This window comes from Macaca thibetana, chromosome 17 (assembly GCF_024542745.1).
Source record: "Macaca thibetana thibetana isolate TM-01 chromosome 17, ASM2454274v1, whole genome shotgun sequence".
Taxonomy (NCBI): domain Eukaryota; kingdom Metazoa; phylum Chordata; class Mammalia; order Primates; family Cercopithecidae; genus Macaca; species Macaca thibetana.
The window spans coordinates 166,067-179,956 of NC_065594.1; the positions used below are offsets into that span (position 1 = coordinate 166,067).

At 47.9% G+C, this 13,890-nt stretch overlaps 3 protein-coding genes across 26 annotated transcripts in view; 1 reads left to right on the plus strand and 2 right to left on the minus strand.

Moving 5' to 3' along the window:
* MRPL57 (mitochondrial ribosomal protein L57) overlaps positions 1 to 13,890 on the minus strand; it is a 407,990-nt gene that overhangs the window by 72,559 nt on the left and 321,541 nt on the right. The window lies entirely within an intron of this gene.
* Positions 1 to 13,890, minus strand: part of SAP18 (Sin3A associated protein 18) — a 556,924-nt gene that overhangs the window by 39,895 nt on the left and 503,139 nt on the right. The gene's annotated exons all lie outside the window — the stretch shown is intronic.
* EEF1AKMT1 (EEF1A lysine methyltransferase 1) overlaps positions 9,617 to 13,890 on the plus strand; it is a 351,602-nt gene continuing 347,328 nt past the window's right edge. The window contains exon 1 of the mRNA XM_050766759.1: positions 9,617 to 9,626. The gene's annotated coding sequence lies outside the window, so the exon portion shown is untranslated. The remainder of the gene's footprint in view (positions 9,627 to 13,890) is intronic.

The following is a 13,890-nucleotide window of genomic DNA, read 5'->3' on the forward strand; positions in this document are numbered from 1 at the left end:
GTACTATGTGGAATAAGAGTGAGGAGAGTAGGTGTCTTTGCCTTGTGAATTTGATGTTCACTGTGGGCTTTCCATGTATGGCCATTATGATATTGAGGTAATTTCTTTTGTTCCTAATTTGTTGAAAGTGTTTATCATGAAAGGTGCTGAATTGTGGCAAATGCTTTTTCTGGCTCTATTAAGATGACATGTGGTTTTTACTCTTCCCTCTTTGATTGTAGTATATCACATTAATTGATTTTCATGTGCTGAACTATCCTTGCACCCTAGAGACCAATTCCACTTAGTCATGGTGTATGGTCCTTTTAATGTATTGTTGTATTCAGTTTTCTAGCATTTTGTGGAGGATTTTTGCATCCCTACTCATTAGTGATATTGGTCTGCCATTTTCTGTTCTTGTAGTGTCTTTGTCTGGCTTCGGTATCAGGATAATGCTGCCCTTATAAAATGAATTTGGAAGTATTCCTTTCTCTTCAATTTTTTGGAAGAGTTTGAGGTGGTGTTTATTCTTTAAATATTTGCTAGAATTCACCAGTGAAGTCATCAGATCCAGGACTTCACTTTGATTCTGATTCACTCTCCTTGCTAGTTATAGGTCTGATCAGAGTTTCTATTTCTTCATGGTTCAGTCTTGGTAGGTTGTATGTTTCTAGAAAATTCTCCACTTCTAGATTATCCAATGTGTTGGCATGTACTTTTGCATAGTAGTTTCTTGTAATTCTTTTCATTTCTGTGGCATCGGTTGTAATGCCTCCTCTTTCATTTCTTATTTTGAGTGTTCTCTCTTTTCTTCTAATTTAGTTTAATTAAACATTTGTCAGTTTTGTTTACCTCTTCAAGAACCAGTTCTTAACTCTGTTAATTTTTTTTCATTGTTTTAAATTCTCTATTTCATTTATTTCTGTGCTATTCTTTATTTTTGCCCCACTTCTGACTTTGGATAGTTTGTTCTTTTTCTATTTCTTTGGGGTATACAGTTACGTTGTTTATTTGAGATAGTTCTTCCTTTTAACATAGGCATTTGTTACTAAAAACATCCCCCTTAGTACTGCTTTTGCTACATCCCATAGGTTTTGGTATGTTGTGTTTTCATTTTCTTTTTTTCTTTTTTTGAGACAGAATCTTGCCCTGTTGCCCAGGCTGGGGTGAATTGGCAGGATCTCAGCTCACCGCAACCTCTGCCTCCTGGGTTCAAATGAGTCTCCTGCCTCAGCCTCCTGAGTAGCTGGGATTACAGGCGTGTGTCACCAAGCCCACCTAAATTTTTTTGTATTTTTAGTAGAGACGGGGTTTCACCATGTTGTCCAGGCTGGTCTCGAACTCCTGACCTCATGATCCTCCCTCCTTGGCCTCCCAAAGTGCTGGGATTATAGGCATGAGCCACCATACTGGGCCTCGTTTTTATTTGTCTCAAGATTCACTTGTTACATTTATGTGTCTCAAGATTAATTTTCTAATTTCCCTTTTGATTTATTCTTTGGTCCATTGTTTGTTCAGTAGTATGTTTTTGAATTTTCATTTATTTCTGAATTTTCCAGTTTTCCTTTTGCTATTGATCAATAGATCATTGTGGCTGCAAAAGATACTTGGTTCTCTTTCTTTCTTTCTTTCTTTCTTTCTTTCTTTCTTTCTTTCTTTCTTTCTTTTCTTTCTCTTTCTTTCTTCTTTCTTTCCTCTTTCTTCTTTTTCCTTCCTTCCTTCTTTACTTCCTTTTTTCTTTTCTTTTCTTTTTTTGCCAGGGTCTTCCTCTGTCTCCCAGGCTGGTGTGCAGTGGTATGATCTTGGCTCAATGTAACCTCTGCCTCCCCGGCTCAAGCCATCCTCCCACCTCTGCCTCCTGAGTAGCTGGGACTACAGGTGTATGCCACCAGGCCCATCTAATTTTTCCATATTTTTCATAGAAACAGGGTTTCACTATATTGATCAGGCTGGTCTTGAACTCCTGACCTCAGGTCATCCACCCACCTCAGCGCCCCAAAGTGCTGGGATTATAGCATAAGCCACCACGACCAGCCTTATAGGCTATTTTTATATATTTTTACTAGACATGTTTATTCAGATCCTCTATCTATCTTTTAGTTGGGTTATTTGTCTTTTTATTGTTGAGTTGTAAGACTTTTTATATATTCTGAGGACTAACCCTTACTAAACATATGATTTGCAAATATTTTCTTCCATTCTGTGCTGTCTTTTTGTTTTCTTGACACTCCTTTGATGTACAAAAGCTTTTAATTTTGAAGTCTAATTTATCTATGTTTTCTTTTGTTGCTTGTGCTTTTACTGTCAAAAAAAGAAAAATCAACTGGTAATAGATGTATGGATTTATTTGCAGACTCTTAATTTCATTCCATTGATTCTATTCTTATGCCAGTACCATGCTATCTTGATTACTGTAGTTTCGTAGTAGAGTTTGAAATTAAGAGTTCAACTTTTTTTCTTCAAGACTGTTTTAGCTATTCCGGTCCCTTGCAATTCCATATGAATTTTAGGGCCAGCATATCCATTTCCATAATTCAAAATTTGAAATTTTGCCGGGCATGGTGGCTCAAGCCTGTAATCCCAGCACTTTGGGAGGCCGAGACGGGCAGATCACGAGGTCAGGAGATGGAGACCATCCTGGCTAACACGGTGAAACCCCTTCTCTACTAAAAAATACAAAAAACTAGCTGGGCAAGGTGGCGGGCGCCTGTAGTCCCAGCTACTCAGGAGGCTGAGGCAGGAGAATGGCGTGAACCCGGGAGGCGGAGCTTGCAGTGAGCTGAGATCCGGCCACTGCACTCCAGCCTGGGCGACAGAGCGAGACTCCGTCTCAAAAAAAAAAAAAAAAAAAAAAAAAAAATTGAAATTTTGATTGGGTTGCATTGAATCTGTAGATCAATTTTGGAATTACTTTCATTATAACAATATTAAGTTATTCAATCCATGAACAAAGATGTATTTCCATTTATTTAGGTCTATATACTTTAATTTCTTTCAAAAACGTTTTGCAGTTTTCAGTGTACAAGTCTTGTGCTTCTTGCTTTAATTTATCCCTAAGTATTTTATTCTTTTTGATGTTATTGTGTGGATTTTTAATTTTATTTTCAGATTTGCTATGGTTTGGATGTGGTTTGTCCCTGCCAAAATTCATGTTGAAATTTGATTCCCAATGTGGCAATGTTGGGAGGTGGGGCCTAGTGGGAAGTGTTTGGGTAATGGGGGTAGATACCTCAGGATAGTCTAAGGCCAGCTTATGGGAGTGAGGGAGTTCTTGCTTTCTCAGGAATGGATTCGTTCTTATGAGACGAGGTTGTTATAAAATGAGGTTTCTTCTCCTGTTTGGTCCCTTTTCCATACAAACCTCCGCCTCCTCGGTTCCCGCCATTCTCCTGCCTCAGCCTCCAGAGTAGCTGGGACCACAGGCGCCGCCACCACGCCTGGCTAATTTTTTGTATTTTTAGTAGAGACGGGGTTTCACCGTGTTAGCCAGGATGGTCTCGATCTCCTGACCTTGTGATCTGCCTGCCTGGGCCTCCCAAAGTGCTGAGATTACAGACACGAGCCACCGTGCTGTGCCCAAGCCATCACAGATTTTGAACTCAGAATCTCTGAGATAAGTGATTAAGGAATCTGCTTTTTTAACAGGCTCCTCCGACTATGCCTACAGACAATACTGTTTGAAGATTCCGGCCCCAGTCTGTGAATTACAAATGAACGGAGTTTCTCTTATCCCAGTCTAGGATACATTCCAGGTTTTCACCACACTGGTGTAAGGTACCTTTGCTGTCTCATTTGTTGGCTCCCTTTGGCGAATCCAGACCTGTGTTCAAGAAGTGATGATGAAGGCTTTCCCTTTACCGTCACAAAAAGCTGTGATTTAGCACAGTGTTATTTATATATTAACCTATCGTATATTTTGTTTGCTGGGAATGGTAAATTTTATTAATTTACCAGTCAATAATTAGACCACTTCTACAAACAAACAAGGCTGTGAGGTCAAGCATAAATCATTGAATTGATTTTTAAATTAATATTCCACTTGTTTTTTTTTTTTTTTTTTTTTTTTTGAGACGGAGTCTCGCTTTGTCGCCCAGGCTGGAGTGCAGTGGCCAGATCTCAGCTCACTGCAAGCTCCGCCTCCCGGGTTTACGCCATTCTCCTGCCTCAGCCTCCCGAGTAGCTGGGACTACAGGCGCCCACCACCTCGCCCGGCTAGTTTTTTGTATTTTTAGTAGAGACGGGGTTTCACCATATTAGCCAGGATGGTCTCGATCTCCTGACCTCGTGATCCGCCCGTCTCGGCCTCCCAAAGTGCTGGGATTACAGGCTTTTCCACTTGTTTATACCTTCTGTCTTATCACTATCAAATACCACAACCTTAAGTGGTAATTTGTCTTCAAACCAAATATCAGTTAACTGTGCAAAGTCACACAAACTGATTTTTTTTTCTTCTTACCAATAGCAGTTTAACAAAAGCAGATTTTTCTTTTTAGAATTCAATAAGAAAAAATAGGCCGGGCGCAGTGGCTCACACCTGTAATCCCAGCACTTTGGGAGGCCAAGGCGGGCGGATCACAAGGTCAGGAAATCGAGACCATCCTGGCAAACACGGTGAAACTCCGTCTCTACTAAAAAATACAAAAAAAATTAGCTGGGCGTGGTGGCGGCGCCTGTAGTCCCAGCTTCTCGGGAGGCCGAGGCAGGAGAATGATGTGAACCCGGGAGGCGGAGCTTGCAGTGAGCCGAGATCGCGCCACTCACTCCAGCCTGGGCGACAGAGCGAGACTCCATCTCAAAAATAAATAAATAAATAAATAAATAAATAAATAAAAGAAAAAATATTTATTTCCGCCTTCCAGATTTTGGAGGTGAAATTATAGCTAGCTCTCTGAGGCTAATTTTTGGGTTGCTATTTTAAAATCATGTTTCCAAGCCCAGGCACCTGTGTTTAAACCACCCAAACGGTCCACCAGAGCTGCCCCTGAGTTCCTCGTTTGTGTTTTTTGTACAGCTGGCCCCATTTGAACTTTAGATTCCAACCGAGCCCTGGATTTCTATACGATACCCTCTGAGCACTTAAGCCCTTGCTTTGCCAGTGTATTACATTGAGCTTCTTGTTCTGTTGCTCTATGAAAAGCATCCTGTCATTACCTCTCTCCTGTGGGGGGCTCTCTCCATCAGTCAATTCTGCTCGTTCGCTTCATAGTCCCTTGGCACAAAAGTGCTCAGTAGATGCTATTGGCTGACATCCAGTCCTAGACAATCTTATTAACTGGCACACCTACAGAAACTAAGTATTATATTATTATGGGATCTTGAAGGCATTTTAAAGAACACAGTAACTATATGCCAAAGAGGCTAGGAGAGCTTTCACCCAAATGGCTGTTTTATTACCCCTGCATTGCCCAGATTTATGCTCAGCATTGAGCATGGAGCAATGAATGCAACTTTAAATATGAGATTTGTTTTCAGCTGAGCAGACAAGTGTTTGTTGTTTACACAAATGAAAGCCCGTACGTCAGTGTTTTGTCAGTTGTGCTTTTTTGTAGAACTCGCATGTGATGACTTCATTGCAGATTAACGTCCAGCAATGCCAGGGAATTTTCAGGGCTGAGCCCCTCGAACTGGCATTTGTCCCGGGTCAGCCCATTGGCATTTGTGATCATGCCCATTAGATAGGAGAACTGTTTCCTGAAGTGAAAGAGCAAATTCCTCCAAGCATTCTCCATGGTGTGAGGAATTGCTTCTCAAGGAAGGAATTGAAATCATTTGACCATTTCTCCTCACCCATAGTCTCAGTTTCCTGACATTCTGAGTTTTGCAGTGACACATTCTTTCGGGTATGTGAACTGACCAAATGGGATGTTGCCTCACAGAGTGTGTTGCAGGGAGCTGCCTGCCTGAACCACTCTCACCTCTAATTTCCAGCCGAGAGAGGCCACTGTGCACACACATACTCACGCATGTGTAGGTCTCCTTTTGACAAAGGATAGCATGAATTTGATCAATTCAGTTAATTATGTGATGGATGTAAAAACAAACCTCCAAAAAGGGTGAAGTGGTAACATAACACATGGGATACCAGCAAGTTCAAAGTCAACTTCTCGTATTTTCCAGTCTAACCTGAAAATCCTATGTTTCTTCTCTTTGTATGACAGCATTAAAGAAAAACTAGGATTATCCCTTAACCAGAACCCTGAATTTCAGAGATCCTCCATAATACATTGCTCTACTCTTGCCAAACAAAATACTTTCAGGCCCTAGAATGGCTCAGAATTAATTCCACAGTTGGCAGTGGCGACGTTCAAGTTGTGGTGTTCCTTCCTAAGGTTAGGGAAATTCCATTCAAAGTCCCCAAATTCTTTTAGATTTCTGGCATGTACAGCACGCAGAATTTAATGTAGCTAAGTAGTTTTATTTTAAAACTATTCAATATCAACGGGATGTTTGTCACAACTATGCCTTACTTAAGATCATCATAAATGCCTTTTTTTAGATGTTCTGTTCACGATCCTAGGAATTCACAGCTATGGGCTGTAATTGACAGCATATGGTGCCATTACCTTCTGTAGAAATGCATTTTCTTCCCCAAATTTGATATTAATAATTTGATTCATTAGACTTAAAATTCACAGAAAGGTTACTGACTTTATCTTTCCTTCTAAAATATTCTTTTCACTCTGTTGATACTTGGTAAGCTCCAGCTCTTTCCAATTTTTCTTTGGATAAAAGGTTTATTTATTCAATGAACACCTACCACATGCCAGGGACTTCACATGTATTATCTCTTTTGATCCTCATATCACTAAGAAACAGATATAAATACCTGCTTTACAAATGAAAAAAACACAAGCCTATGACGTTTTAAGAAACTTGGTTAAGATCTCACAACCAGCGAAATATGTTGGCTCCAAAGCCCGAGTCTTTCCCAAATACTCAGCTGCCTCCCAGACCAGAGGCCATATGTTTGCAATACAAGATCAGGAAAGGATCCTGAAGGAAGTGGCAGGATTGGGAGGAGTTTTAAGACAAGAGCAATGGGAGCTTTCAGAGCAATAAGTGGGAAAACGTATTAAGAATCAAAACCACCTGGAAAATAAACAGAAAGAAATAAACAGCATTCCTGGGCAGCTGAAGGAACCACGAGTTCACATCACTTGCATGGTTGGTTCTTTAGAAAGTCATTAATTTCAATTATTCTATCACATTTATTGATCACCTCCTACTTGCCAGGCCCTTTTCTAGGTCCTGGGATGGAACCAAGACTAAAATAATCCCTGCCAAAGAGCTGTTGTCAAGTACGAGGTAAGGCCCTGCCTCCCTCCCTTCCTCCCTCCCTCCCTCCCTTCCTCCCTCCCTTCTTCACCTTCACTTATTAATTCACATAGACTCCCTTTTTCAGGAACCGCAGAAGAGCGTCCTGGAGAGAAGGTTCCAGAGAAACCTGACGCCGGTTCCGGCCTGGCGGAGGCTCCCCGGGGTCGTGGAGCTGCGCGTGGGCATCACCGCCCGGCTGTCTGTGTCTCCAGCCTGGGTCCAAGATGTGTGGGCCGGGCTTGCAGGCAGAGGTCCAGGGAGGCTGTTGGGAGATGACCATTTCCATCTGAAGGGCTTCGTGGTCTCTGAGGTGCCTTTGCTTTCTCATTTGTCGGCTCCCTTTCATCAAGAGTCCGGTTGGCCCTGGGCCTCCGCCTGATGCTGGGCTCGCGCAGAAAGCGCCAGCTTGCGTGTTGGTCCCCACCACTAAACCTATGCAGAAAGCACCGCACCGGAGAGGCTGCCTTCCTCCTCTCCTGCGGCTGCCCACAGGCCGGGGTGCAGGAGGGCTGGATCCGGTTTGAGGGAGGAGGCAGAGCTGCGCCTGGGAACCAAAGGAGAGGATGGCAAGAGAAAGTGCCCCAAGGCTGCATCCCGAGGGCCTTCAAAAGGGAAGGTGGGGCCAGGTGCCGTGGAGCGCACCTGGGGTCCCAGCACTCGGGAGGCTGAGTTGGGAAGATCACTTGAGGCCAGGACATAGAGGCTGCAGTCAGCCGAGATTGGGCCACTCTACTCCAGCCTAGGCAACAGAGCAAGACCCTGTCGAAAGAGAGAGGGAGGGAAAAGAAAGGAAGGAAAGGAAAGAAAGGAAAAAGTCACAGGGAAAAGATAGCAACCAGCCAGCCAGGCAATGCCTGAGATGACCAGAAGACGTCAAGCTAGGAGAAAGGCCTGGAACAGATCCTCCCTCGGCCTCACAGGAGCCCAGCCTACCCACACCTTGGTTCCGGATTTCCAGCCTCCATGAGTGTGAGAGGAGTGAACTCCTGTTGTTTAGTGCCCCGCTGTTGGCAGAGCTTTCCCTAGCTGACTACCAGGGCCTGCCCTGAGAAGCCCTCACCCTCGGTGCTCGGCTGCCACGGGACCTCTTGGCTCTTTCCACTTCTGCTGGCCTCTTCCCCACACCTGCTGCTCCCACTCGGTAATCAGAGTGCGTTTTTGTTTGTTGTTTTTTTTTTTTGTTTTGTTTGCTTTTTTCTTTTTACAGGTTCTGGTTCTGTCGCCCAAGCTGGAGTGCAGTGCTGCAATCTTGGCTCACTGCAGCCTCAACCTCCTAGGCTCAAGCAATCCTCCAGCCTCAGCCTCCCCAGTAGCTGGGACCGGAGGCCCGCATCATCATGCCCAGGTAATTTTTGCATTTTTTGTAGAGATGGGGTCTTGTTATGCTGCCCAGGCTATCCTGGCCTCAAGCGATCTGCCCGCCTTTGCCTCCCAAAGCTCTGGGAGTATGGGTGTGAGCCCCGCCTCAGCGTGCTCTTTATTTTATTAATTATTTATTTATTTATTTTTGAGGAGCTTCCCTCTTGTTGCCCAGGCTGGAGTGCAATGGTGCCATCTCAGCTCACCGCAACCTCTGCCTCCCCGGTTCAAGCGATTCTCCTGCCTCAGCCTCCCGAGTAGCCGGGATTACAGGCATGTGCCACCCTGCCCGGCTAATTTTGTATTTTTAGTAGAGACGGGGTTTCTTCACGTTGGTCAGGCTGGTCTCGAACTCCCGACCTCAGGTGATCCGCCCGCCTCGGCCTCCCAAAGCTTTGGGATTAACGGCGTGAGCCACCGCTCCCGGCCACAGCGTGCTCTTTATAACATCAAGTTTCGCCCTCTTAAGGCTTCCAGAGTCTTCCATTCTTCCCCTCTCACAGGACCTGGCCTGGCCGCCCCCCAACCCCCGAGCCTCCCCTCTCCCTGCATCCTCGGCCACCACCCCTCCGCCCTGCACTCCCAGGGCTGTGCGACGACTGCAGCCTCCATGGGCCCTTCCTCCTGAAGATGTAAGTAGTTTCACGATGTAGTGTATAAAGGCGAACATGACCCAGACTGGAGTTTTTATTATTTAGATTCAATGTCATCACATTGACTTATTTCTTTTAATTTTAAAAGAAATGAAAATTAAAACTTTTCCCTGGGCCGCTAAAACACCGCGGGCCCAGCACTGGCCTATGGGGAAGCCGCCTGGGCAGGTCCCCACCCAGGGGCGAGGCGGAGGGGTGAGGCCCGAGGAGGGGTGTGGGGGGGAGCAGGGGCGGGAGGAGTTGGGGTGGGGCAGGCGGGAGCCGGAGGGGTGAGGAGAGTGGGGGGCGGAGGGGTGAGGAGAGCGGGGAGGCGGGGGGGGGGGGGGGGGAGGAGAGCGAGGGGGGGCGGGGGGAGAAGGGGTGAGGAGAGTGGGCGGGGCGGGGCGAAGGGGTGAGGAGGTGGGGCGGAGGGGTGAGGAGGTGGGGCGTAGGGGGGCCGCAGGTGGGGTGGATGGGGGCCGGGCGGGGGCCAGAGAGGGGTGAGGGGAGCGGGGGGCGGAGGGGTGAGGGGAGCGGGGGGCGGAGGGGTGAGGGGAGCGGGGGCCAGAGAGAGATGATGGGAGCAGGGGGGTGTGAAGGGGTGAGGAGGTGGGGCGGAGGGGTGAGGAGGTGAGGCGTAGCGGGGGCGCAGCGGGGGGGCGGAGGAGGGGGGCGGGCGGGGGCCAGAGAGGGATGAGGGGAGCAGGGGACAGAGGGGTGAGGGGATCGGGGGGCGGAGGGGTGAGGGGAGCGGGGGGGGGGAGGGGTGAGGGGAGCGGGGGGCGGAGGGGTGAGGGGATCGGGGGGCGGAGGGGTGAGGGGAGCGGGGGGCGGAGGGGTGAGGGGAGCGGGGGGCGGGGAGGGGTGAGGGGGATCGGGGGGGGGAGGAGGGGTGAGGGGAGCGGGGGGGGGCGGAGGGGTGAGGGGAGGGGGGGGGCGGAGGGGGGGGAGGGGAGCGGGGGGCGGAGGGGTGAGGGGAGCGGGGGGCGGAGGGGTGAGGGGAGCGGGGGGGGAGGGGTGAGGGGAGGGAGGGGGGGGAGGGGGGGGGTGAGGGGAGCGGGGGCGGAGGGGTGAGGGGGAGCGGGGGGGGGGAGGGGTGAGGGGAGCGGGGGGCGGGGGGTGAGGGGAGCGGGGGGCGGAGGGGTGAGGGGAGCGGGGGGCGGAGGGGTGAGGGGAGCGGGGGCGGGCTGGGTCCTCACCTGGCCTCAGCCGCGCGGCCAAGCGGGCAGCCTCGGGGAGAACGCCGCCGCCGGGTCCGCCAAGGCAGCTCGGGACAAGTCCCCACTCCGCGTCCTAACTGCGGCCCTAGTCACTCCCGCCAGCGCCACCCAGAGGGGGATTTTTGGTCTGAGCTATGGGGAGCCGTCCAGCAAGAGCGGACTGGCTCAGGCGTCCACACCGCGTTTGTGGAGCTGGCGCAGGCTCCGCGCCCTGGTCACCAACGGCGCGCCCCGCCGGGCCTCGCCGCACCGGCCCTCCCTCCGCGCGGGGCCTCCCTCCGCAAGGCCGGTCTCTCCGCTGGGGGAATCAGACTGCGGGGCACTTCCTACCGCTTCGCAGCACATACTCGTTTCTGTGATTGTTTTATCACGTCTGTCTTCTCTAAACTTTAAGTTTTGTGACGACAGGGTCGCGTCTGCGTTGCCCACCACTATGGTCTCCGTGGCTAGCGCTATGCCTGGAATTCAGAACATACGTATTGATTGAATGAATGAAGAAAGGAAAAAAATACTTGTAATTCCTGAAATTGCACCGGAAGAGATTCAGTCCTTTAAACCTTAAAGGCTTTACGTCTCCTGAAGTTCCCTGAAAAATACAAATACTCAGCGGTTATTAGTTAAGAGAGAAAATGTTGCCCAGGATGCGGTGGGGACATAGGAGGAAGGAGGGCTCAATCACTGTTTCCTGCGGATACCATGCCGGGCCAGCCCTGTACTGGGGATGCGGTGACATGGCCTTATCTTCCGTGAAATGATGCCAGGACACACAGGGTACCCCCAAGTACCTGCTCTTACTTTTGACTCCTCTTGGGGCCCACAAATAAATAAGGAACTGGGCTTGGGAGACTGTGATCTTACTCTCTTTTTAACTGTACTCAGTTATTAAAAAATTAAACTGGAGAAGGAAATTAAGAAATCTACTGCCAAGAACCATTCTACAGTAGCAGGGTGGGCGCCCAAAACCTACAGGCCTCTAGTCGCAGGAGCCTCAATGTTCTTTGGTTTCTTCCCTGCTGGGAGCTCAGCGCTCTCTGCCAGCCCGTTCTGACTCCCAGCTTCTGCTCCAGCTGCACGTCTTGGCTTAGCCCTGTTTTCCAGCTTCTTCTTCCCTTCCCAGCCAGACTTCTCCAGATTTATCCAGCTAAGTTGTGTTCAACATTTGAATAGTTGCACAGTCGTTAGAGAGATCTTCAACTCATACACATTTTGAAAAATAATTAGTACAAGACTTGTCAGATGGAAGGGCCATCTGCGAGGGTGATGTGGATGCTTACAAGACAGGCTGCGAAAAACATCTATCATGTCTGATCTCTCCTTAGAAAACGAGCCTGTTAGTTTCACTCTGAGTTGTGATTTTTAGTGTAGTTTCAGCTGTTTAAAATGCTTAACAAATATTTTCTTTTTGTCTTGACTCCTTAAATTTATTTTTCTTTTTTTGAGACAGGGTCTCACTCTGTCGCCCAAGTTGAAGCTCACTGCAGCCTTGGCTTTCTGGGCTCAAGCAATCCTCCCACCTCAGCCTCTGCCCTCCCCGCACCCCATCCCCTCCAGTAGCTGGTACTGCAGATGTAGGCCGCCATGCCCAGTTTTGTTTTGGTTTGGTTTTTGGGTTTTTGGGTTTTTTTAGTAGAAATGGGGTTTCACCATGTTGGCCAGGCTGGTCTTGACTTCCTGCCTCAAGTGATCTGCCCACGTCTGCCTCCCAAAGTGCTGGGATGACAGGCGTGAAACACGCACCCTGCCATTATATTATTTTATTTTATTTTCTGAGATGGGGTCTCACTCTGTTCCCAGACTGGAGTGCAGTGGTGCCATCTTGGCTCACTGCAATCACCGCCTCTCAGCTTCAAGTGATTCTTGTGCTTCAGCCTCCTGAGTAGCTGGGATTACAGGCACCTGCCACCACAGCTGGCTAATTTTTCTATTTGTATTAGAGATGGGGTTTCACCATGTTGGCCAGGCTGGTCTCGAACTCCTGACCTCAAGTGATCCGCCCACCTCGGCCTTCCAAAGTGCTGGGATTACAGGCGTGAGCCGCCATGCCCAGCCACAGGCTTTTTTTTTTTTTTTTTTTTTTTTTTGAGACAGTCTTGCTCTGTCACCCAGGCTGGAGTGCAATGGCTCCATCTTGGCTCACTGCAACTTCTGCCTCCCAGGTTCAAGCAATTCTCTTGCCTTAGCCTCCCGAGTAGCTGGGATTACAGGTGTGCGCCACCACGCCCAGCTAATTTTTGTATTTTTAGTAGAGACGGGGTTTCACCATGTTGGCCAGGCTGGTCTCGAACTCCTGACCTCAGGTGATCCACCTACCTCGGCCTCCTAAAGTGCTGGGATTACAGGTGTGAACCACTGTGCCAGGTCAAGCAGACATTCTTATTTATTATTAATTCCCTAAAATTCTAAGGTCCTCTTCTTTGGAAACACATGAAATATAACTAATTAATTATGTGAAAAGAATAATATTTCTTATTAACAGGAAGTATTCAAATAATTTTGAAGCCACAGACAATCGATAGTAAAGAAATGGCTTCTAATTTCAGAGGTAAAATAATAACTAACTTGTGGGAAAAGAGAAGAGAAAGAGTGTACCAACTACAGTTATTTTGTTTCTACCGTGTTTATGGAGGCTTGCATTTGTCCACTTTTTTATGTAAAACACAATTTGTTGAGTGGCTTCTATGTACTAAGCAAGGGGTTGGATACTGTGGCAGCTACCATACCTGCCTACATCCTAACCTCTTACCTCAAAGAGCTAAAACTCTAATAGTAGTAGACAGGTCTACAAAGAATCATGACACCAGACCATTTCTCAGGGGGCAGAAGTCCCACAGAGCTCCTGGGAATTCAGGAAAAAGCAAAGGGGGCTGTTCCTAGCTAAGATCAAGGACAACTTCTCAGAGACATGGAGCGAGAAGCAGGCCATGAAGGATGGTGTAGTTGTTTCATGTCGATGCCATAACAAATACAGTTTTCCTTCCTTATCTGCAGGGGATACATTCATCCCCCTGTGCATACCTGAAACTGCAGAGAGCCCTGAACACTGTATATACTATGTTTTTCCTATACATACATACGTATGATAATTTATAAATTAGGCACAGTAAAAGATTAACAACAATAACTAGCCAGGCATAGTGGCTCACGCCTGTAATCCCAGCACTTTGGGAGGACAAGATGGGCAGATCACTTAAGGTCAGGAGTTTGAGACCGGCCTGGCCGACATGGTGAAGCCCCATCTCTACAAAAAATACAAAAATTAGCTGAGCATGGTGGCATGCACCTGTAGTCCCAGCTACTCGGGAGGCTGAGGCAGGAGAATCGTTAGAATACAGGAGGTGGAGGCTGCAGTGAGCTGAGATCATGCCACTGGACTGTGGCCTGGG